This window comes from Podarcis raffonei, chromosome 16 (assembly GCF_027172205.1).
Source record: "Podarcis raffonei isolate rPodRaf1 chromosome 16, rPodRaf1.pri, whole genome shotgun sequence".
In the NCBI taxonomy this organism is placed as follows: domain Eukaryota; kingdom Metazoa; phylum Chordata; class Lepidosauria; order Squamata; family Lacertidae; genus Podarcis; species Podarcis raffonei.
In genome coordinates this window covers 42,764,528-42,790,341 of record NC_070617.1, presented here as the reverse complement: position 1 = coordinate 42,790,341, position 25,814 = coordinate 42,764,528, and positions in this window count along the sequence as shown.

Genomic DNA, 25,814 nt, shown 5'->3' with positions numbered 1-25,814 from the left:
GACCCTCCTGTGCCTGTCTGCCTGCATCTTGTAGGCGTGTTTCGCAAGTTCCAAGTGCCTTCGGAGCTGCTCGTGGACCTCCTGTAATTCTGCTGCTAAGTGCTCTGCCCCTGTGGCTCCCCCTCCCCCTTGGTCTCTAACCCCGGGAAGGTTCTGGGATGGCGCCCATTGTTGGCGAAGAACGGTGTCACCCCTGTAGACCCGTGCTTCGTGTTGTTGTAGTCAAACTCAGCCAGCGGTAGGTAGTCCACCCAGGTCGAGGGCTGTTGATTAGCGTAGCATCGCAGGTACTGCTGCATGATGGCGTTGACCCTCTCCGCTTGTCCGTTGGTCTGCGGGTGTCGTGCCGACGCTAAGTTGATCTTGACGTTCAGGATGCCCAGCAGCTTCTGCCAGAAGCTTGAGATGAATTGGCGGCCCAGGTCGGACAGGATGGACCGCGGCAAGCCGTGAGCTTTGAACACGTGGTCTATGAACAGCTTGGTGGTCTGTTCCGCTGTGGCCACCTTCGCGCACGGAATGAAGTGCGCCATCTTGGTGAACAGGTCTACGACCACGAGTACCGCTGTTTTGCCTCGTGAGCTGGGCAGATCTGTAACAAAGTCCAGGGCCACTTTCTCCCACGGTTCGAGCGGCGTCTGCAGCGGTTCCAGCAGACCCGCCGGCTTCCTGTGTACTGGTTTGGCCCTTTGGCAGGTGTCACACCTGGAAACGTAATCCGCGACTTCTCCCCTCACCTTGGGCCACCAAAAGTCCCTGGTGACTAATTCCGCCGTCTTGTCCTTGCCGAAGTGCCCAGCGCTGGGTGCGTCGTGTAGCTGATGCAGGACTTTCGCGCGGAGGAGTAGTCCGTCGCGTATCTGGAACTCGTCGTCCTTCGCTGTGCCGTTTCGCACCTCCTCCATCTTGGATTGTGCAAACGAATCCGCCTGCAGCGCGCGACGCACCGCGTCCAGGTCCACGGCGGCTGAAGCGCACGCCCACGCTTTTGGTGCGAAGATGCGTTTGGCCGCTGCCGGTGCCGCTTCCTCGAGATACTGCGGCTTCCTGGATAGCACATCCGCCATGACGTTGTTGTCTCCCGGGATGTATTCTATCCGGAAATCGAAATCCGCAAAGAACTCCGCCCAGCGGATGTGTCTCTGGTTCAGGAACCTCACCGTGCGCCAGTACTCCAGGTTCTTATGGTCCGTGCGGACCTGCACTGTGTGTCTGGCTCCGACAAGCAAGTGCCGCCACGCCTTGAAAGCTGCATGAATGGCCAGCAACTCCCTGTCCCAGATGGTGTAGTTCTGCTCCGACTTGCTGAGCTTCCTGGAGTAGAATGCACGGTCTCCAGTCCCCTTGCGGATCTTGCTGCAACAGGACCGCCCCCACCGCTCTGTCCGAGGCGTCCGTTTCAACCCTTATCGGTTTGCTGGGGTTTACGTGTAGCAGCTGTTCTTCGGACGCGAAGAGACGCTTGAGCCTCCGAAAGGACTGCTTCGCCTGGTCCGTCCAGGTGAACTTCTTCTTCTTGGAGCTGAGGGTGTCCGTGATGGCCGCTGTCTCCTTCGCGAACCCCTTGATGAACTTGCGATAAAAGTTGGCGAAACCGACGAACTTCTGGACCTCCTTCCGATTGCACGGGCTCTTCCAGTCCAACACCGAGCGGACCTTGGCGCTGTCCATGGCAAGTCCCTTGTCGGACAGCTTGTAGCCCAGGAAATCCACCTTCGTCATGTCGAACTGGCACTTCTCCAGCTTGGCATAAAGTCTGTGCTCCTGTAGTCTCTGCAGGACCTCCTTGACGTCCTCCTCGTGAGTCTCCTGCGATTCCGAGAAGATCAGGATGTCATCTAAGAAGCAGACGCACTTCTTGTAGAGGAGTCCTGCTAACACGTGGTGCATGAAGGCTTGGAAACAATGGGAGCCATTTTGCAGACCAAACGGCATGACTCCGTATTCATAGGTGCCTAAAGGCGTAAACATGGCTGTCTTCCACTCATCGCCCTCCCGCATGCGTATAAGGTTGTACGCCCCTCATAGATCCAACTTGGTGAAGATCCGTCCCTTCCTCACCGTCGCGAGCAGGTCGTCAATCTTGGGCATGGGGAATGCCGTGGACTTTGTCCTGGAATTGATGATCCGATAATCCACTATGAGCCTCCGTTCGGGCGTGTCCTTCTTCTTCACGAAAAACACGGGACTGCCCCCCACTGCTTTGGATTCCCGGATGAATCCCCGCTTCAAGTTGTGATCTATGAACTCCCTGAGTTCTTGCATTTCGTCTTCAGACATGGAATACAGTTTCCCAGTCGGCAGCTTCGCCCCCGGCAGGAGGTCAAATCTTGCAGTCGTAGGGCCGGTGGGGAGGCAGCTTGTCCGCTTCCTTCTCGCAGAAGACCTCCATAAAGGCCTTGTACTTGTTGGGTACCGCTTGTACCATGCCTAGGTGTAGCTGCGGTTCATCCCCTTGCCCCTCTTCTTCCTGGCAGGTCTGGACGCAGTGTTCTGCGCAGTAGGAAGAGCAGAAGGTCAATTGCCGCTGGTACCACGCTAACGCCGGGCTGTGCCTATCCAGCCAACTCATGCCCAACACTATGGGCGTGTCCGACAGGTGGGTGACGTTGAAGTTGATGACTTCGCGGTGGTTCCCAATTTGCATCACCAGAGGTGGTGTTTGCTGTACCACCTCGCCTCCCAGTATCTTCCTGCCATCTACCGTGACAACATTTAGGGGCATCGTGGCTGGCAGGAGTGCTATGCGATGCTGCTTGACGAAGTCCACTCCTACAAAGTCTGAATTGCTACCAGAGTCAATGGTAATAGGGACCTCCAGGGTGAGCCCATCGGGCAGCTGGAGCGATGCGGTGAGTTGCACCACTGGTTTGGGTGGGAGGGGGTCTGTGGGCTGCAAAATCTCTGGGGACTGCTTCACTGACTTGCCTGGTTGAGCCCCAGTGCTTCTGTTTCCAACCAGGCTCCTTCGTTTCCCTGCAGCTGTTCCCCTTGCTGAATTGCTCCTTTTACAGTTGCTGAGGCTGCAGTGTGCTTCTGGATCCTCTGGGGACACTCTTTGGCCATGTGCAGTGCACTGTCGCAGATGTAACACTTCCTGCTCCCTCTAGGAGCCTTCGCCTTGACTGCTCCTGGTGTTTGGGCTCTGCTTGCTGTCTGAGCCCTGGCACCACCTATCTCCATTGGCTCTTCTCCCCTCCCCAGCGGGGGTGTGGAGTGCGCGCACTCTGTCTCTCTGGGTAGGAAGGGAGTTGTTCTGGCTGGTGTGTTTGCCCTACGTCCCTCCTCCCTGCTCCTAGGGTGGTCTTCTAGGCGCACTCCTATTGCGAGCGCTCTTTGGACTACTTCTGTAGTGCTTTTGGGTCTCTCTCCCCTTGCCAGCTCATCTTTCACGGCCCCATTCAGCCCCTCCCAGAACAGATCCCTGACGGCAGCGGAGTCCTTCTGCCAGCCCAGCACATTTACTAGCGCAAAAAAGCGGGAGTGATATTGTCGCACTGTTGCTTTCCCTTGCCTCAGCCCATGCATTTCCCTTCTGGCCACATCCACATCTACCGTTGATTTAAAACAAGCGTCCATAGCTTCAATAAAAGCGCTTGAATCCTGAAAACAACTACCCGTGAGTAGGGATAAGAAGATAAATTTATACAAATTTTTAAACAATTTGGCACTGAAAAGGGGAAGTACCAACAGGAAGTCTGCTTCTCCTGATTTGTAGACAGGACAAAGCAAAGAGAATATAAAGTAGAAACTTTGAAAGACATACTGAAAGACTCTATTTCAACACTAAAGAAAAAGGACCCCCCTCTGCTTAGCAGGGGCAGAGGGGAGAAATTTGACTATTATTTCTCCTGCAAAGACAACGAGAGGCATTTCCATCGGCCGCCTCTAAAACCTGGAACGGACTGCTTTTGACAGCTGTCAAAGTGCTAAGTGTCAAGAACGTTGATACTCTGTGAAGGGAATAATTGCTTATAAAGAGATTTTGGACAGAAAAAGCTATTTTTGGTGGAAAGTATGCTTGGTTAAAGAACAAAGAGGAGCTACTAGGACTATATTTGTTACTATTGAAATTGAAATTGAAACTGTGTCCCCCTAGAGGAGATTTGTTGCAATAAGCTTTGTGCTACAAAATAACAGAGCCTGGAAAATTCCCCTTCAAAACAAAGTAACCCAGCGTGAGACTGACCTTGGATTGTTGTATGGGAGTGATATGGCAGATGAGAAGGGAAAAATAGAACAAACGGAAGAAAAAAAGCTTAGATCTGGGAAACAATATAAAATCGACATTACACAGCAGAGAAGGGCCTCAACATCTGGTCCAGCGGGTTCATCAGGAGTTACAGTTCCACAGCAAAGACCAAAAGTTATGTCATCTCAAGATCCAATCGCCCAGGCACTAAGTAAAATTAATACATCATTGGAATTCTTAGCTAAACAAGTTGCAGAGACAAATAAGCAAGTAGTGGAGGCCTCAGCAAAAATTGACTTGAATACTACAAGCATAAATGAATTGGGGAAGAAGGTGAATTCAAATACACAATCTATTGAGAAACTTATTGTCAGGGAATCAGGAGCAGGAGCACTGGGGAGAGAGGATTGGGAGAGCGAAGGGGAAGAATCTGAGGGCAGCGTAGGGGAGTATGACAGTGGCCCGAGAGATTCCATGAGCTTCTCCAGCGAATCAGAAGATTCCCAGAAGGGGGCGCCGATGGTCAGGGCAAGGGGGGTCCCAGGGGGGACGCACCAGAAACAAGGAGCCAGAGGGGAACCCCAAAGCAGCAGTGGAGGATCGGGACCAGTTTCCCCACCAGAGCATAGTGGGGGGGAGGAGTCACATGTGTCAGGGCCAGCGTCTCCTCCAGAGAGGGAGTCAGGGCTGACCACGCCTCCATCGGAGAGTGGGGGAACGGAAGGGAGGTCAGTTGCAGCTAGCCCCCCCGAAGGGGGAAGCAGTGGCAGCAGCAGTGAAACGGTCAGGAGGAAAGCTGCTGGCTGGGCGCGCGCGCCAAGTTCAAATGTGCAGGCGCGCGGAACAGCAGGAGACCCGGATGGGGAACCAGCTCCTAAAGCCCGCCGGAGGGAGGGAGAAGGCTCAGGGGAATCAGCGGGAGAAGAGGCTAGAAAGGGCGGAACCCCGGCGGGCAGGCGGACCCAGAGGAGGAAGGAGCAGCGGAGAAGGTGGAGCAAGGCTAGGATCTTAAATTGGTGTCAGGGGGGAGGAGACTCAGACGGAGCATCAGTGGTCTGACACTTTAGACGTGGGGCTGCGCGCTGCGGCTCTGGAAGTGAAACTGAACTTCAATAAAGACTTTTATACTTAACAACGAAGCAGCGTTGGTCCTTTGTGAGCTGGGACCTAGGGCAGCCCTGACAGTATGCTCCGTCCCCAATAAAAACCTCGCAGCGTGAGTTGGTGCAGCGAGGGGCAAGACTTGGTGTTTTGCGAGCTCACGAAGATAGGCAAAGATGACTACAGAGAGCCAGGTGAAAGAACTGCAAGAAGCAGTCACGACGCTTTACGCAGAAGTAGCTGCATCCAGGAAAAGAGAAGAAGAAGCAGTAGCGCTCTGCCGGGATCTGCAGGCCAGGTGGGACCGTTGGGGCAAAGAGGGGCTGCCAGGACCCAAACCGGAGGGAGTTGGCCTCGGGAAGAGGGGGGGCAGCCTAGTAGCCCACTTTGATGGGAACCTGCAGCAATACCCTAACTTCAGAGCTGACGTGGTTTACGCGCTCAATTTGCTTCGGAAAGACTTTAGAGATGAGGAAGAGAAGGTGGGCTTCATAATCACTCATTTGCATGGGGAAGCAAAAGCGTGGCTGCGGAATTTGTGGCGCGAAAAAGACCCCGCCCTCAAAGATTCCGATGCATTTATCAAAGCTATGGACGCTTGCTTTAAATCTACGGTAGATGTAGATATTGCTCGGAGGGAAATGCATGGACTACAGCAAGGGAAAGCGACGGTGAGGCAATATCACTCGCGCTTTTTTGCCTTACTGAACGTGCTGGGCTGGGAGAAGGACTCTATTGCTGTCAGAGACCTGTTCTGGGAGGGGCTAAGTGGAGAGGTGAAAGATGAGCTGGCAAGAGGGGAACGACCCCAAAGTACCCAAGAAGTTGCCCAAAGAGCGTTGGCGATTGGTGTGCGCCTGGAAGGACGCCCTTGGAGCAGGGAGGAAGGACGTAAGGCAAGCACCCCAGCCAGGACAACCCCTTTCTTACCCAGAGAGGCGGGGCGGGCGCTGTCCATGCCTCCTTTGGGAAGGGGAGAAGAGCCGATGGAGATTGGTGGGGCCAGGGCTCAGACTGCCAGCAGAGCCCAAACACCGGGAGCAGTCAAGGGGAAGGCTCCTAGAGGGACCAGGAAGTGTTACATCTGCGACAGTGCACAGCACATGGCCAAAGAGTGTCCCCAGAGGCTCCAGAAGCACACTGCAGCCTCAGCAACAGTAAAGGGAACAGGTGAGCAGCCGAAACAGCTGCAGGGGGAAGAAGAAGCCTGGTTGGAAACAGAGCCACTGGGGCCCAACCAGGCAAGTCAGTGAAGCAGTCCCCAGAGATTTTACAGCCCACAGACCCCCTCCCACCCAAACCAGTGGTGCAACTCACCGCATCGCTCCAGTTGCCCAATGGGCACACCATGCAAGTACCAATAACCATTGACTCTGGGAGCAACGCAGACTTTATTGGAGTGGACTTTATCAAGCAACATCGCATAGCACTCATGCCAGCCACGATGCCCCTAAACGTCGTCACGGTCGATGGCAGGAAGCTACTGGGAGGAGAGGTGGTACAGCAAACACCACCGATGGTGATGCAAATTGGAAACCACCGCGAAGTCATCAGCTTCAACGTCACCCACCTGTCGGACACGCCCATAGTGTTGGGTATGAGTTGGCTGGATAGGCACAGCCCGGCATTGGCATGGTACCAGCGGCAGTTGACCTTCTGCTCCTCCTACTGCGCAGAACACTGCATCCAGACCCGCCAGGAGGAGGAGGGGCAAGAGGATGAACCGCAGCTACACCTAGGCATGGTGCAAGCGGTACCCAACAAGTACAAGGAGTTTTTGGAGGTCTTCTGCGAGAGGGAAGCGGATAAGCTGCCTCCCCACAGGCCTTACGACTGCAAGATTGACCTCCTGCCGGGAGCGACGCTGCCGACTGGGAAACTGTATTCCATGTCTGAAGATGAACTGCAGGAACTCAGGGAGTTCATAGATCACAACTTGCAGCGGGGGTTCATCCAAGAATCTAAAGCAGTGGGGGGCAGTCCCGTGTTTTTCGTGAAGAAGAAGGACACGCCCCAACGGAGACTCATAGTTGATTATAGGACCATAAATTCCAAAACAAAGCCCGCAGCATTCCCCATGCCCAAGATCGACGACCTGCTCGCGACGGTGAGGAAGGGACGGATCTTCACCAAGTTGGATCTACGAGGGGCGTACAACCTTATACGCATGCGGGAGGGCGATGAGTGGAAGACAGCCATGTTTACACCTTTAGGCACCTATGAATATCGCGTAATGCCTTTTGGTCTGCAAAATGGCTCCCATACCTTCCAAGCTTTCATGCATCACGTGTTAGCGGGACTCCTTTACAAGAAGTGCGTCTGCTTCCTGGACGACATCCTGATCTTCTCGGAATCGCAGGAGGCTCACGAGAGGGACGTCAAGGAGGTCCTGCAGAGGCTACGGGAGCACAGACTTTACGCCAAATTAGAGAAGTGCCAGTTCGACATGACGAAGGTGGATTTTCTGGGCTACAAGCTGTCCGACAAGGGACTCGCCATGGACAGCGCCAAGGTCCGCGCGGTGTTGGACTGGAAGAGCCCGCGCAATCGGAAGGAGGTCCAGAAGTTCGTCGGCTTCGCCAACTTTTATCGCAAGTTCATCAAAGGGTTCGCGAAGGAGACGGCGGCCATCACGGACACCCACAGCTCCAAGAAGAAGAAGTTCACCTGGACGGACCAGGCGGAGCAGTCCTTTCGGAGACTCAAGCGTCTCTTCACGTCCGAAGAACAGCTGCTACATGTAAACCCCAGCAGACCAATGAGGGTTGAGACGGACGCCTCAGACAGAGCGGTGGGGGCCGTCCTGTTGCAGCCAGATCCGCAAGGGGAATGGAGGCCGTGCGCATTCTACTCCAGGAAACTCAGCAAGGCGGAACAGAACTACACCATCTGGGACAGGGAGTTGCTGGCCATTCATGCAGCTTTCAAGGCGTGGCGGCACTTCCTCGTTGGAGCCAGACACACAGTGCAAGTCCGCACGGACCATAAGAACCTGGAGTACTGGCGCACGGCGTGGTTCCTGAACCAGAGACACATCCGCTGGGCGGAGTTCTTTGCGGATTTCGATTTCCGGATAGAATACATCCCGGGAGACAACAACGTCATGGCGGATGCACTATCCAGGAAGCCGCAGTATCTCGAGGAAGCGGCGCCGGTGGCGGCCAAGCACATTTTCGCACCGAAAGCGTGGGCGTGCGCTTCAGCTGCCGTGGACCTGGACGCGGTGCGTCGAGCGCTGCAGACGGATTCGTTCGCACAATCCAAGATGGAGGAGGTGCGAAAAGGCACAGCGAAGGACGACGAGTTCCAGATACGAGACGGACTGCTCATCCGCAAAGGGGCTCTCTACGTGCCCGGAGACGACCTCCGCGCGAAAGTCTTGCAGCAGCTACACGACGCGCCCAGCGCTGGGCACTTCGGCAAGGACAAAACGGCGGAATTAGTAACCAGAGACTTTTGGTGGCCCAAGGTGAGGGGAGAAGTCACGGATTACGTCTCCAGGTGTGACACCTGCCAAAGGGCCAAGCCAGTACACAGGAAGCCGGCGGGTCTACTAGAACCCCTACAGACGCCGCTCGAACCGTGGGAGAGAGTGGCCCTGGACTTTGTCACAGATCTGCCCAGCTCGCGAGGCAAAACAGCGGTGCTCGTGGTCGTAGACATGTTCACCAAGATGGCGCACTTTATTCCGTGCGCGAAGGTGGCCACAGCGGAACAGACCGCCAAGCTGTTCATAGACCACGTGTTCAAAGCTCACGGCTTGCCGCGGTCCATCCTGTCCGACCGGGGTCACCAATTCGTCTCGAGCTTCTGGCAGAAGCTGCTGGGCATCCTGAACGTCAAGATCAACTTAGCGTCGGCACGACACCCGCAGACCAACGGACAAGCGGAGAGGGTCAACGCCATCATGCAGCAGTACCTGCGATGCTACGCCAATCAACAACCCTCGACCTGGGTGGACTACCTACCGCTGGCCGAGTTTGCCTACAACAACACGAAGCACGGGTCTACGGGAGTGACACCGTTCTTCGCCAATAATGGGCGGCATCCCAGAACTTTCCCGGGGTTAGAGACGAAGGGGGAGGGGGAGCCAAGGGGAGCAGAGCACTTAGCAGCAGAGTTACAGGAGGTCCACGAGCAACTCCGAAGGCAATTGGAACTGGCGAAACACGCCTACAAAATGCAGGCAGACAAGCACAGGAGGGTCGGGGAGGACATCCAGGTGGGGGACTGGGTCTGGTTAGCAGCCCAGGCAGTGCCGGCCAGGACGCTAGCTAAGAGGAAGCTCAAGCACAAGCAGCTGGGACCTTACCAGGTCGCGGCACAAATCAATCCAGTGGCCTTCCGGTTGACACTCCCGGAGGGCTCCAGAATGCACCCAGTCTTTCATAGGTCAGTGCTCACACCCTACAGGGAACCCCACAGGTTTCAGGCGACAGGGAACGCGCCAGACACACTTAGTGAATCTCCGAAGAGGGAGGGGTCACGGAGGGCGACGCCACTCAACGAGGTCACAGAGATTTTGGACTCGAGGTGGGGGGAAGAGGGGGTGGAATACCTCCTCGCCAGGGAAGGTACCCCAGCCAGTGCCAACAGGTGGGTACCGTGCTATGCCGTGGAGGAGCACTATCTTAAAGACGAGTTCCATGCACTCTTCCCACACAGACCTATGCCGGCAGAGTTTTTCGACGACTGGCTCTTCACACCCACACTGTCAGCCAGTACGTTCCAGGGTTTTTCATCAGCTGAAGAGATGACGCCGGACACTAGCTCCTCGGAGGGGTCTCTCTCGGGGTTTGCCACTGACCGCTCCTATTGGTGGGACATTCAACCGGAGGTGGGGTGGCGCAGGGAGCTGCTGCGGGGACCTTTGCAAGCAGTCTCACCAGAGGTACCCGGGGGAGGGGAGGACATGGACGTGTTGGGGGAGGATCCTGGATTCGAGCACATCAGCAGAGAGATGGAAGCAGAGGAAATCGACGTCGACGAGCCCGTTGCGGTTGGGCCGGATCCAGTGGACCGGCTACACACCAGGGGGGAAGAATGGTATCCCGCACTCACACCCACAGGACTGGAGCACCCGGAACCCACACCCGAAGAGGGGGAGGGGGGAAGGGGGGGCTTCGAGGGGGGGATGGATGTCAGGGAATCAGGAGCAGGAGCACTGGGGAGAGAGGATTGGGAGAGCGAAGGGGAAGAATCTGAGGGCAGCGTAGGGGAGTATGACAGTGGCCCGAGAGATTCCATGAGCTTCTCCAGCGAATCAGAAGATTCCCAGAAGGGGGCGCCGATGGTCAGGGCAAGGGGGGTCCCAGGGGGGACGCACCAGAAACAAGGAGCCAGAGGGGAACCCCAAAGCAGCAGTGGAGGATCGGGACCAGTTTCCCCACCAGAGCATAGTGGGGGGGAGGAGTCACATGTGTCAGGGCCAGCGTCTCCTCCAGAGAGGGAGTCAGGGCTGACCACGCCTCCATCGGAGAGTGGGGGAACGGAAGGGAGGTCAGTTGCAGCTAGCCCCCCCGAAGGGGGAAGCAGTGGCAGCAGCAGTGAAACGGTCAGGAGGAAAGCTGCTGGCTGGGCGCGCGCGCCAAGTTCAAATGTGCAGGCGCGCGGAACAGCAGGAGACCCGGATGGGGAACCAGCTCCTAAAGCCCGCCGGAGGGAGGGAGAAGGCTCAGGGGAATCAGCGGGAGAAGAGGCTAGAAAGGGCGGAACCCCGGCGGGCAGGCGGACCCAGAGGAGGAAGGAGCAGCGGAGAAGGTGGAGCAAGGCTAGGATCTTAAATTGGTGTCAGGGGGGAGGAGACTCAGACGGAGCATCAGTGGTCTGACACTTTAGACGTGGGGCTGCGCGCTGCGGCTCTGGAAGTGAAACTGAACTTCAATAAAGACTTTTATACTTAACAACGAAGCAGCGTTGGTCCTTTGTGAGCTGGGACCTAGGGCAGCCCTGACACTTATAGAGGAATCTGCCTCCACCAGGAAATTAGCCGAAGAAGCAAAAGAAATTGCAACTGCTACCCAGGAGAGGTTTCCACCGGTATATAAGAAACTTGAGGACCATGACTTGACCCTGTCTATGTGGGAACTTCAAGGGAAAGAGAAGAATTTGAGACGTCGGGCGGTACCAGAAGAGGAACAAGACAACTTGGCGGATTTTCTTATGAAAGAATTTACTGAATTTTGGCAAAAGGACTTGGGAAAGGAAGAAATTAAAATAGTGAGTGCTTTTAGGATTGGTAGGAAACAAAGAAAGAATAAAGCAAGGGACTGCCTGATCTCGTTAAGATCAAAAGAAGAAAGAGATAAAATTCTTAATTTACAGTATCAAAGACGTTTGGAAATTGGAGACTCTTTCGTGGAAATTTTTAGGGATATCCCTAAACTCATTTTGGATGTCAGGGCCCATTACAGAGATCTGGTGGACCTACTGAAAGGAAATAGAATTCCTTTTAGATGGGAATTTCCTCAAGGCCTATCCTTTAAACTTAAAGGAAGGAAAATAAGAATAAGGACTGTGGAGGATAAAGACAAATTTCTTAATGAACTAGGCGAGAACCTGCAGAAGGGAGTGATTGGAGAGGACCCAACTGATTCACAAGGAACTTTGGATGTAGCAAATTTGTCATATGGACTTGCTGAACCAGGGAAAGACACACTACCAACTGAGGAAGAAGAGCAACTCGGGGCAGTAGGAGGGAAGAACAAATAATTTACCATGGCTCTGCAACTTCTAAGCTGGATTTGTAATGGGATCAATTCCCCTCGAAAGAGAAAAAGTGTTTTCCATATATTAAAGAAAGAACAATTGGATTTGATTTGTCTACAGGAAACACATGTAATGAGGTCACACAGGAAGCTGCTCATCAATATGAGATTGGGACAAGAATTTATTTCATCGGACAAGGTTAAAAAAAGAGGAGTTGTGATATATGCAAAGGAGAAACTTTTACCGAAACAAATTTTTAAAGATGAACAAGGAAGATATTTGGCTATTGAAATTCAACTTCAAGGAGAAAAACTCCTGATTGTAGGGGTGTATGCACCGAATGAGGGGAAATCTGAATTTTTTAAGAAGTTGCATGAGGTTCTTTTGGACTATATGGATTATAATATAATCTTAATGGGAGATATGAATGGAGTTGTCTCTACAAATAAGGACAAGGCACAAAGACAAGTAATCACCAAAGATGGGAGATTACCAAAGACTTTTTTTGAACTGACTCACAATATGGACCTGATTGACATTTGGAGAACTAAGAACCCTTTAGAGAGAGAGGGAACTTTTTTCTCTGAAGCAAAAATGACCTGGACTAGAATTGACCAAATTTGGATTACTAGAGGAATGGCACCGAAGATAAAAAAGGTAGAAATCTGCCCCAAAACTTGCTCCGACCATAATGCAGTAAAGATGGAGATGAAACAAATGACACCCGGCTCCTTTAGATGGAGGATGAATGACACCTTATTCAGAGATGAAGAAGTATACAAAAAGGCCCAAAAAACTTTGAGAGACTATTTTGAAGTGAATTTGGCCACCAATGTTGAAAAAAGAGTAATATGGGATGCCAGTAAAGCCGTGATGAGAGGGTTTCTGATTCAACAGAATGCAATAAAGAAGAGAAGTCGAAATGAGAAAAAGGATAAAATTCTGGAGAAAATAAAAGAAGGAGAGAAGAAACTGAGAGCAAAGCCAAAGTCACAGGAAATTTTGAAAGAAATAAAGCTACTTCAAGTACAATATATGGAATTGATGAACCAGGAAATAGAATGGAAAATTAAACAAATGAGACAGAAGACATTTGAATCAGCAAACAAATGTGGGAAATTACTGGCATGGCAACTGAAAAAAAGACAAAAACTAAATACAATTACAAATCTGGAAGTGGAAGGGAAAGACATACATAATCCAAATGAGATCAGAAATTGCTTCCAGAGATATTTTAAACAACTTTATGCACAAGGGCCACAGAATGAAATGGATATAGACCGATTTTTGAAGACGAATGGATTACAAGAAATTTCACAAGAAAGTAAACTCATGCTGAACTGTGAGATAACCGACCAGGAGATAGAAGGTGCCATTCTAAGTATGCAAGTGGGCAAGTCTCCAGGACCGGATGGGTTGTCTTCCTGCTACTACAGACTGTTGAAAGAGTGGCTATTGCAACCATTGAAGGAAGTTTGTAATGAAATTTTGGAGGGGAAAAGGGCACCAGAATCGTGGAAAGAGGCCTACATTACACTAATACCAAAAACAGAGACTGAAAAGACTCAACTTAGGAACTACCGTCCCATATCCCTTTTAAATGTGGATTACAAAATCTTTGCTGACATTTTAGCTAAGAGATTGAAAAAAGTACTGATTGAGGAGATTCATAAGGACCAGGCGGGCTTTCTTCCGGGTAGACACCTTTCGGATAATCTAAGGAATATAATTGACATTTTGGAGAAGTTGGAAGTGAATATAAACACTAAGGCTGTTTTGATATTTGTGGACGCGGAGAAAGCCTTTGACAACATTTCTTGGAGCTTTATGAAAAAGAACCTACAGGGTATGGGGGTAGGCCAAGGTTTTGAGAATGGTATTGGTGCAATATACTCAGAACAAACGGCTAAACTAATTGTAAATAATGTGGTTACAGAACAGTTTAAGATAGAAAAAGGGACACGACAGGGATGCCCAATCTCCCCGCTTCTTTTTATCTCGGTCCTGGAGGTTTTGCTGAACATGATTAGAAGGGACCGGATGGTTAAAGGTATACAGGTCGGAGCCAAACAGTTTAAATTAAGAGCGTTTGCAGATGATCTAGTTTTGACATTACAGGAGCCAGAATCTAGTACTAAAAGAGTTTTAGAACTAATTCAAGAATTTGGTCAGGTGGCAGGATTTAAATTGAATAAGTTAAAAACCAAAGTTCTTGAGAAAAATTTAACACCGATAGAGAGAGAAAAGTTCCAAAATGAAACAGGCCTGACTGTGGTTAAGAAAGTGAAATATTTGGGGATTAATATGACAGCTAAAAATGGGAATTTGTTTAAAGACAATTATGAAAAATGTTGGGCTGAAGTGAAAAAAGATTTAGAAATTTGGTCAAATTTGAAGCTTTCCTTGTTGGGTCAAATAGCAGCTATAAAGATGAATGTATTGCCTAAAATGTTGTTTTTGTTTCAAACTTTGCAAATTTTGGACAAAATGGATTGTTTCAAGAAGTGGCAGAAAGACATTTCTAAATTTGTCTGGCAGGGCAAGAAGCCTAGAATAAAATTTAAGATATTAACTGATGCAAAGGAAAGAGGTGGATTTGCCCTGCCAGACCTGAAACTTTACTATGAATCAGCAGCATTCTGCTGGTTGAAAGACTGGCTGCTTCTTGAAAACACAGACATTTTGGATCTTGAAGGTTTTAACAATGTTTTTGGGTGGCATGCATATTTGTGGTACGACAAGGTGAAAGCACACAAAGCTTTTAAAAATCATATTGTCAGGAGAGCACTGTTTAATGTTTGGACTAGATATAAAGATCTATTGGAAAATAAAACTCGAAGGTGGTTGTCACCAATGGAGGCTAAGGCTCAGAGAAAACTTAACATGGAGGCTAAATGGCCAAAATATTGGGAAATTTTGGAACTAGAAGGGGACAGATGGAAACTGCAGAGTTTTGAGAAATTGAAAGACAAAGTGCGAGATTGGCTTCATTATTACCAAATAAGGGAGGTTTATAATTTGGACAAGAAAGTTGGTTTCCAGGTGGAAAAATCTAAATTGGAAACAGAATTGCTAGAATCCAAAACTAAGACCTTGTCAAAAATGTATAACTTGCTGCTGAAATGGAATACTCAGGATGAGACGGTTAAATCTGTAATGATTAAATGGGCACAAGACGTTGGACATAATATTATGTTTGCTGACTGGGAACAGTTGTGGACCACCGGGATTAAATTTACGGCATGCAATGCTGTAAGAGAGAATATTATGAAAATGATATACAGGTGGTACATGACCCCAGTCAAGCTTGCAAAAATCTATCATTTGCCCGACAATAAATGTTGGAAATGTAAGGAAAATGAAGGTACATTCTTTCACCTTTGGTGGACGTGTCCCAGGATTAAGGCGTTCTGGGAAATGATATATAATGAATTGAAAAAGGTATTTAAATATACCTTCTTGAAGAAACCAGAGGCCTTTCTCTTGGGCATGGTCGGCCAAGTGGTGCCAAAGAAGGACAGAACTTTTTTTATGTATGCTACAACAGCAGCAAGGATACTCATCGCAAAGTATTGGAAGACGCAATATCTACCCACTCTGGAAGAATGGCAGATGAAATTGATCGATTGTATGGGACTGGCAGAATTGACGAGCAGAATCCGTGACCAGGGAGAAGAGTCGGCTGAAGAAGACTGGAAAAAATTTAAGGACTATTTACAGAAATATTGTAAAATTTAAGAAAGTTAGATGGTGTTGGATTGAAATTGAGAGGTTTCTAGCTGAAATGATATATAAGAACATAGATGGGGGAAAAAAGGGGTTTGAAAAATAAGGTAATGTTACAAGCTGTAATGCTTTAAATGAAGGATTTGCTGAACAAATAATTGGGATACAAGAAGGAGAAGTATGAGGAGGTCTGAGAAATTTGTTATTTAAAAGTATGGTTTATGAATTTTATGCTTTTGTTTAATGTTTCTGTTTGTTTTGTTTGTTTGTTTTGTTTAAAAAATTGGAAAATTTAATAAATATTCTTTAAAAAAAAAATAAAAGCGCTTGAATCTTTGAGGGCGGGATCATTTTCACGCAATAAGGTCCGCAGCCACGATTTAGCTTCCCCATGCAGATGAGTTATTATGAATCCTACTTTCTCCTCCTCATCTCTAAAGTCTTTCCGAAGCAAATTGAGCACGAAAACTATGTCTGCTCTGAAGTTAGGATACTGCTGCAGGTTCCCATCGAAGTGGGCTACTATGCTGCCCCCCCGTTTCCCGAGGCCAACTCCCTCCGGCTTGGCTCCTGGCAGCCCCTCCTTGTCCCAACGCTCCCACCTGGCTTGCAGTTCCCGGTAGAGCGCTGCTGTTTCTTCTTCTCTTTTCTTTGATGCTGCTAATTCTGCGTAAAGCGTTGAGACTGCATCCTGCAGTTGTGCCACCTTCTCCTCTGTAGTCATCTTTGCCTATCTTCGTGAGCTTGCAAAACACCAAGTTTTGCCCCTCGCTGCGCCAACTCACGCTGCGAGGGTTGAGACGGAGCTTACTGTCAGCGCTGCCCGAGGTCCCAGCTCACAGAAGACCAACGCTGCTGTCAGAGGCTCAGGAGCAGAAGAGCAGGGGAGAGAGCAAATAGAGAGCAGAGGAGAGGAATCAGAGGGGAGCGTAGGGGAATATGACAGTGGCCCGAGAGATTCCATGAGTTTCTCCAGCGAATCAGAAGATTCCCAGGAGGGGGCGCCTATGGTAAGGGCGAGGGGAGTCCCAGGGGGGACGTTCCATAAACAAGGAACCAGAGGGGAGTCCCAAAGGAGTAGTGGAGGATCAGGACCAGTTCCCCCACCAGAGCACAGTGGGGGGGAAGAGTCACATGAGTCAGGACCAGCTTCTCCTCCAGCGGGGAGAGAAGATGAGTCAGGGGTAACCACGCCCCCATCGGGGAGTGGGGAAACGGAGGGAAGGCCAGGTCCAGCTAGCCTCCCCGAAAGAGGGAGCAGTGACACCAGTGTCCTTACCATAGGCGCCCCCTTCTGGGAATCTTCTGATTCGCTGGAGAAGCTCATGGAATCTCTCGGGTCACTGTCATACTCCCCTACGCTCCCCTCGGATTCCTCTCCTTCGCTCTCTATTTGCTCTCTCCCCTGTGCTTCTGCTCCTGAGCCCCTGACAGTAATGATTTCAGAAGAGCTACTTGAAGTAGGACTAACTAGGTGAAGAAAATGAGACGAGCAGAGTAGATTCGGCCTTGCCTTGCCTTTACCCCGCCCCCAACCCAGCTGGCCAATCGCTTGTGGGCAGGGGACGGGGCTAGGGCAAGGCAAGGCCGGATCCCCTTGGCTTCAACTCAATTTCTTCACCTAGGCCGACTTTCTGGGCTGTTGGGGAAGCCTGCCAAGGCCGCTGCCTGTCCCGCTTTGGGCCCCCGTCCCCCTCCGACAAGCCTCTGCTGCCCCCGAAAGCGGAGCACGTGGGACAGTGGCGGCGCTGCTGCCCCGTTTTGCCCGCGTGTGGCGCCAGTGGAGCAGCTCAGCAGCGCCCTGGGCACTGGGCCGTTGGCCTCCTCTTTGCCCCCAGCCTCCCCGGCAGGAAGGTAGGATCCTCCTCCGCCCGCCACCCCCGCCGGTCTCCCTTGCATGGGTAGGATGCAGTCAGGCGAGCAAACAACGGAGGAGGATGGGAAGTTATTTTGAGTGATGCATCTGATCAATGCAATATGCTTAGTTCATAGTTAGCCCACGTGGCTTGCTTCTACACACGTGGCCCTCAGTGATTTTTTCAGACCGGCCTTCTCAGCTCTAGGGTTTGAAAGCTTAGCTAATATTACTGCATTTATTGCTTTCGCTGACATACACTCAAAGGAGCTTGATTAATAGTTCCAGAACGCTATGTGCTTGACCACACTTCCAACCCCCAAAGCAGTTGTGTGCCAGTAATTAAAAGAAGACGAGAAAAATCAGCAAAGCAATTCTGTGGCTAACTGACCAATTCCTTTAAATAGGGTCTATTAGTGAAGTTCACACTTTTGACAACCAGTCTGATGCTTTTGCAGAAAAATATTCCTAGACACAAGACTTTTATTTTTTAAGCCCTTTCAGTCTCCCATCTCAAGGCTAAGTACAGCAAACTGTACATTCCCACCCCTCTCCCGAAGGCTGGTGACAAAGCTTATAAAACCATGCTTTTGTGCAGAGTTTTCATTGTGTGTTGGCATTTGTTTTATGTTATTTTTAATGACCAAGTATTTACAGTGGTACCTCGGGTTACATACGCTTCAGGTTACATACGCGTCAGTTTACAGACGCCGCTAACCCAGAAATAGTACCTCAGGTTAAGAACTTTGCTTCAGGTTGAGAACAGAAATCGTGCTCCCGGGGCGCAGCGGCAGCGCCCCATTAGCTAAAGTGGTGCTTCAGGTTAAGAACAGTTTCAGGTTAAGAATGGACCTCTGGAACGAATTAAGTACTTAACCCGAGGTACCACTGTATACGCCAGATGCAGCTTGTCACGCTGGCCACATGACCCGGAAGTGTCTTCGGACAGCGCTGGCCCTCGGCCTCTTAAGTGAGATGGGCGCACAACCCTAGAGTCGGACACGACTGGCCCATACGGGCAGGGGTACCTTTACCTTTACCTACCACTGTATACAGATTCTCAGAGTGGCCTCCAAGTAATTCAAATTGTGCCCAAAAAAATGTGTCTATGTGTCTGGAGCGCTTTCAGTGATACAGAGAAAATGTCTTCTGGAGAAAACGTTGCAGTAATTTTGAGGATGAAATTTATCACCGACCTTCACAGAAATTGCTCACGTGCTAGCCTCCATTCTCAGGATGAGGTTACCGTACTAAAATAATCTTATCCGTGTAACATAAAATGAATGTGCCTCATTTCCTCTGTCATGGGTCAGTGGGGATTTAGCTTCACTAAACAGCATAACACTTAACAACTTGATGATATAACATCAAGCCACACTATTTACTTCTGTGTGCTTGTGTATCTGTGTCTCCCTTGTATCAATTAGGAACTATTCTCTCACCTTTCCTTTGATATGTACCGTATTTTTTGCCCTATAGGACGCACTTTTTCCCCTCCAAAGATGAAGGGGAAATGTGTGTGCGTCCTATGGGGCGAATGCAGGCTTTCGCTGAAGCCTGGAGAGCGAGAGGGGTCGGTGTGCACCGACCCCTCTCGCTCTCCAGGCTTCAGGAAGCTATCCGCAAGCCTTGTGAGCCCGGCGGAGTTGCCGCGGGGCTCGCAAGGCGTGCGGGCAGCAGCCTGCAGCGCGAAGCACGGGGCGCCCTCCGGAGGGCGGCCTGTGCTTCGCGCGAGTGTCCGCAAGCCTGCAGCGCCCGGCGAAGTTGTGGGCGCCTGGCAGAGTTGGGCGCCCGGCAGAGTGCGGGCAGCAGCCTGCAGCGCGAAGCACGGGTGTCCGCAAGCAGATTCCTACCACCAGATTCCCTCTACCAGTCACACAGGTGCCAGCCCAGGCAGCCCGCATCCCCCCTCCCCGTTCCTTGTTGTTAAAAGTAGGCTGTAAAAGAAATTTTCCAAGTCCCTTTTGGAATTTAACAAACAATCCTGGAGGTAACGGATACTTTTAACTACTTTAAAATGTATACAGGATACAAAATAACAGAGTCAATGGAAATGAAAATCAAATGTTTCCTCTTCCATTGTGATGTCACAATGGAGTCTAGCCTTTCCATCCCGGGGGTCCGCAGCAGAGTGAAGGAGCTTCTTTACTTTAATCACAGTCTCGCAGGGTTTTTAAAACTTAAAGTAATTCCCCCCCTTCCCCCTGCAGAAGGGGGGCATTAGATTTGACTTGCAAACTTTCAAACAGTCTTTTTACTATTGAGGCGTCGGTCCTCGTTTACAGACTCTACTTTAGTTCAATGAAAGGGATCAAACTCCGTTTTTAAATCCCTTTTTTCCTTCTAATCTTGATCAAATTTAAACTTTATCCTTTACTTACAGTTCCAAATTTTTAGTTTTTTTTGAAGGAATTGGCCGCTCACAAACCCCAGACTCGGAGCTTTGCACTGTGAAGGAAGCAGTCGTTTCCGCTGTGCCACATCTCCGACCCCACTGGCTCTCGGGGCTCCTAAGAGCTTACCGGAGAGTGGGGTAGTCGCCAGAGTTACCGGAGAGTGGGGGAGTCGCCAGAAGGCACCCACCGGATCACCAGGTCCTCAGAACGCGCGATCTGAGGTTTTTCCCGGGGGACCGTGTCGCTCTTGCGGTCTCTCCTTGCTTCACTGCGCTGGGGCTCTTTCAGCTGAAAGAGCTCCCGTCTGCCATTACCGGGTCACCAACCAAAATCCAAAATGACTCCCAGGCTGCACACCTGATCCTTCAGAGGCACACTTAACTCCATTCAGGACCAGAGAGTCCTCCACACCAGCCTGCCCCCTGTACCCCAAAAACTACTGTCTTGTCAGGATTCAACCTCAATCCATTAGCCGCCATCCATCCTCCAACCGCCTCTAGACACTCACACAGGACCTTCACCGCTGTCAGAGGCTCAGGAGCAGAAGAGCAGGGGAGAGAGCAAATAGAGAGCGGAGGAGAGGAATCAGAGGGGAGAGTAGGGGAATATGACAGTGGACCGAGAGATTCCATGAGCTTCTCCAGCGAATCTGAAGATTCCCAGGAGGGGGCGCCTATGGTAAGGGCGAGGCGAATCCCAGAGGGGACGATCCATAAACAAGGAACCAGAGGGGAGTACCAAAGGAGTAGCGGAGGAGTAGGGCCAGTTCCCTCACCAGAGCACAGTGGGGGGGAAGAGTCACGTGAGTCAGGACCAGCTTCTCCTCCATCGGGGAGTGGGGAGACGGAGAGAAGGCCAGGTCCAGCTAGCCTCCCCGAAAGGGGGAGCAGTGACACAAGTGTAACGGTCAGAAGGAAAGTGGGAGGCTGCGCGCGCGCGCCAAGTTCAAATGTGGAGGAGCGCGGGACAGCAGAAAACCCGGATTGGGAGCCAGGTCCTAAAGCCCGAAAGAGGGGGGGGGAGGAGTCGGGAGAATCAGCGTCAGAGGAATCTCGGAGGGCTGAGACTCCGACTAGCAGAAGGACCCAGAGAAAGAAGGAACAGAGGAAGAGGTGGAGTAAGGCTAGAATCTTAAGCTGCTGTCAGGGGGGAGGAGATTCAGATGGGACTTCTACGGTCTGATGGATAGATGTAGCGTTGCGCGCTGCGCGTCTGGAAATGAGACTGAACTTCAATAAAGACTTTTAAACTTGAGCAAGAAGCAGCGTTGGTCTTGTGTGAGCTGGGACCTTGGGCAGCGCTGACAACCGCCTTCACTGGTTCTGATTTGAAAGAGAAGTAGAGCTGGGTATCATCCGTATACTGATGAACACCCAGCCCAAACCCCCTGATGATCTCTCCCAGCGGCTGCATGTAGATGTTGAAAAGCATGGGGAAGAGGACAGAACCCTGAGGCACCCCACAAGTGAGAGCCCAGGGGTCTGAACACTCATCCCCCCCCCACTTTCTGGACACTGCCCAGGAGGAAGGAGCGGAACCACTGTATTAACAGTTCCCTCTAGATAATCCAGAAGGATGTTATGATCGATTGTAACAAAAGCCAACTTAATGAGAGTATGTTAAACGATGAAAAAACTGTACAGAAGGCCAAGCAAATCTTAGAAGAATATTTTAAGTTTATTTAAATCAAGGAGTAGATCTAGAGAAAGTTTGGGACGTGGGTAAAGCCGCTTCTTTATCCAACAAAACGCATTCCAACGGAAAATAAAGGAGAAGAAGAAAATGGAGATCTGGGAGGAAATTAGAAAAAAGGAAAGGATCCTTTTCCCAAAACCAGATGATGATCTAATTAAGCAAAGTATAAAAGTTCTCCATGATAATAAATGAAGAGATAGAATGGAAGATAAAATGGTTGAGACATAGAAATTTTGAGTTTGCAAATAAACCTGGCAAACTTCTGGCCTGGCAATTAAAGAAGAAAAAGGAAGATCGAATTATCAATAAAATTAAAACTGAAGACAAATGGATCCAAGAACCTAAGGAAATTAGTAAAAACTTTGCTAGTTTTTTCGGAAAACTATATAAAGAAGGTCCAGAAACACTAGAAAAAGTAATAGATTAAGGAAAAAACTGAAATCTTGAACTCACCAATAACAGCTATGGAGGTGCAACAAGCTATACAGAGATCAAAATTGGGAAAGACACTGGGCCCAGATGGTCTCCCAGCTAATTACTATAAAAAGTTAGAACAAGCATTATTTCTTCCCATGAAAGACCTAATGAATAATATTCTGGCAAATGGAAAGCTACCGAAAACCTGGAAGGACAGCTTTATTACTCTTATCCACAAACAGGGAACAGATGCCTCAAACATGGCCAATTACAGACCCATTGCACTGCTAAATAACGATTACAAGATATTCGCAGACATTCTTGCAAATAGATTAAAAATGGTGCTGAAAGAGATAATTCATAAAGATCAAACCGGATTTCTTCCCGGACGATTTATGCAATCCAATATTAGATGTGTGATTAATGTATTAGAATATTTGGATATTAAAATTGATAAACCAGCAGCTATTATGTTGGTGGACGCTGAAAAAGCTTCTGACAACGTGTCCTGGAAGTTTATGAAAAAATTAATGGAAGAAATCAGACTGGGAGAAAATATTTGTAAAGGAATAAATGCCATCTATTCGGAACAATATGCAAAATTGATCATCAACGGAAGAATTACTGAGGAGTGCAAAATAAACAAGGGAACCAGACAGGGCTGCCCACTGTCACCACTGATATTTATCTTGGTGATGGAAGTCTTGAACAATCAGATAAGAAAGGATCAGCTTGCTAAAGGCATCACTCTGGGAAACAAAACATATAAAATTAAAGCTTTTGCGGACGATTTATTTGTTATGACTGAAAACCCTAAAGAAAGTCTGAAAAGAGTGCTGGAATTGATTAAAGAATTTGGAGAAGTGGCAGGCTTTAAGCTGAATATAACAAAAACAAAAATGCTTGTTAAAAATGTAACCACAGAAGAAAAGGACGACTTAGAAAAAATATTGGGCCTGAAAATCTCCTCAAAAGCGAAATACTTGGGTATTTGGTCACCCCCAAGAACATAAACTTATTTCAGGATAATTACACCAAAACTTGGTTAGAAAAAACTTTGTAACCTGGAGTAAACTAAAATTAACATTTCTGGGTAGGATTTCCATTATAAAGATTAATGTGCTTCCAAAATTAATCTTTTTATTTCAAATGATTCCAATACTGGGCGAAGCAGGTTATCTCAAGATATGGCAAAGAGAAATTTCCAAATTCCTGTGGGAAGGGAAGAAACCTAGGATTAAACACCTGATCTTAATAGACATAAAAGAGAGAGGAGGCTTTTCCCTACCCGACCTAAAACTTTACTACGAGGCAGCCTGTTTCACCTGGCTAACAGATTGGTGACGATGCAGGATTCGGACCTCCTGGACCTGGAAGGTTTTGACAACCGTTGGGGATGGCATGCCTACCTAATATCTGGAAAAGCAAAAATTCATAAAATTTTTACCAACCATATAATAAGAAAGTCACTCTTTGCTGTATGGGAAAAATATAAAGACCTGATGGAGCCTAAAGTCCCGTGGTGGACTTCTCCAATAGAAGCCATAGGAGTAAAACGGAAAAATACTCAGGAAAGCTGGCCAACATATAAAATACTTCTAAAAAATGAAGATAACCAAATAAAATTTAAAAACTTTGAGGAAATAAGAGAACACATTTCAGACTGGTTCCAATACCATCAGTTATTTGAAAAATTTAAATCTGACAAACAAAAGGGGCTCTCAAAAGAAATTTCCCGATTTGAATCTGATCTGGTAAATTCTAAAAGAAAAACTCTTTCCAAAACTTACCGACTCCTCCTTGACTGGACAGTCAAGGAGGAGGAGGTAACAGTGGCAATGGTGAGGTGGTCCCAGGATTTTGGCCATCCAATAACCATGGCCCAATGGGAAAATTTATGGAAGATCAATTGGAAATTCACAAATTGTTATACAATGAGAGAGAACTTTCAAAAAATGCAACATCGATGGTATCTAACACCATGGAAACTCTCAAAAATGTATAAAAATGTGTCAAGTAATTGTTGGAGATGCAGAGACTCAGGAACATTCTATCATATGTGGTGGATATGTAGGAAAATACAGGTATTCTGGGAGAGATACATGCAGACCTGCAAAAAATGCTAAAGATCTCTTTCAATAAAAAACCAGAGGCCTAACTCCTGGGAATAACAGATTTGGATATCATAGAATCATAGAGTTGGAAGAGACCACAAGGGCCATCGAGTCCAACCCCCTGCCAAGCAGGAAACACCATCAGAGCACTCCTGACATATGGTTGTCAAGCCTCTGCTTAAAGACCTCCAAAGAAGGAGACTCCACCACACTCCTTGGCAGCAAATTCCACTGTCAAACAGCTCTTACTGTCAGGAAGTTCTTCCTAATGTTTAGGTGGAATCTTCTTTCTTGTAGTTTGGAACCATTGCTCCGTGTCCGCTTCTCTGGAGCAGCAGAAAACAACCTTTCTCTCTCCTCTATGTGACATCCTTTTATATATTTGAACATGGCTATCATATCACCCCTTAACCTCCTCTTCTCCAGGCTAAACATGCCCAGCTCCCTTAGCCGTTCCTCATAAGGCATCGTTTCCAGGCCTTGGACCATTTTGGTTGCCCTCCTCTGGACACGTTCCAGTTTGTCAGTGTCCTTCTTGAACTGTGGTGCCCAGAACTGGACACAGTACTCCAGGTGAGGTCTGACCAGAGCAGAATACAGTGGCACTATTACTTCCCTTGATCTAGATGCTATACTCCTATTGATGCAGCCCAGAATTGCATTGGCTTTTTTAGCTGCCGCGTCACACTGTTGGCTCATGTCAAGTTTGTGGTCAACCAAGACTCCTAGATCCTTTTCACATGTACTGCTCTCAAGCCAGGTGTCACCCATCTTGTATTTGTGCCTCTCATTTTTTTTGCCCAAGTGCAATACTTTACATTTCTCCCTGTTAAAATTCATCTTGTTTGTTTTTGCCCAGTTCTCTAATCTGTGAAGGTTGTTTTGAAGTGTGATCCTGTCCTCTGGGGTGTTAGCCACCCCTCCCAGTTTGGTGTCATATTCCACAAAAGAGGAAGGGTATCTTTTTATATGCGACGACGGCAGCAAGAGTTTTAATCGCAGCAAAATGGAAGAGTAATGAAATCCCCTCTATACAAGATTGGATCCAAAAGCTGACAGAATACGCCAAATTAGATGGTTTATCAGAAAAAATAAAGAATAAATCAAAACAGGAATTTGTTTCTAAATGGGAGGTTTTCAAAGAATATCTGAAAAATAAAAATAGTAGTTTAAATTCTGTTGCAGCATTCGAGGAACTTCAGTAATAGTTGCAAGGTAGATATAAGAAATTAGATTTATTGAGAATAAGTTTAATTATGATACAAGTGTGTATTTGTGGAGTTTGGAGCTGACAGGGTCAAAACTCCGTGGTGTCCTGTATCTGGGAGGAGGAGGAGGAGGAGCTTGTCGCAGAGCAGTGAGTCACAGCGTCTCTCTGCCTTCAGACTTGCTTTCACTTCCGACTGAGCAGCAGCTCGGCACAGAAGCTGCGAGTGTGCTTTTGGAGCACGGCTGAGAATGTCACCAAGTTCCGATGGAGTGTGACTGTTTTATGGCTTGTAAATAAACGCTTCTAGAGATAAGAACCGAACTGTCTCTGGACTTGATTTATCCCTCATCTCACACGGACACAGGACCGCTGCTACTCTGCTCTCCTGCCAGGTCAGCTT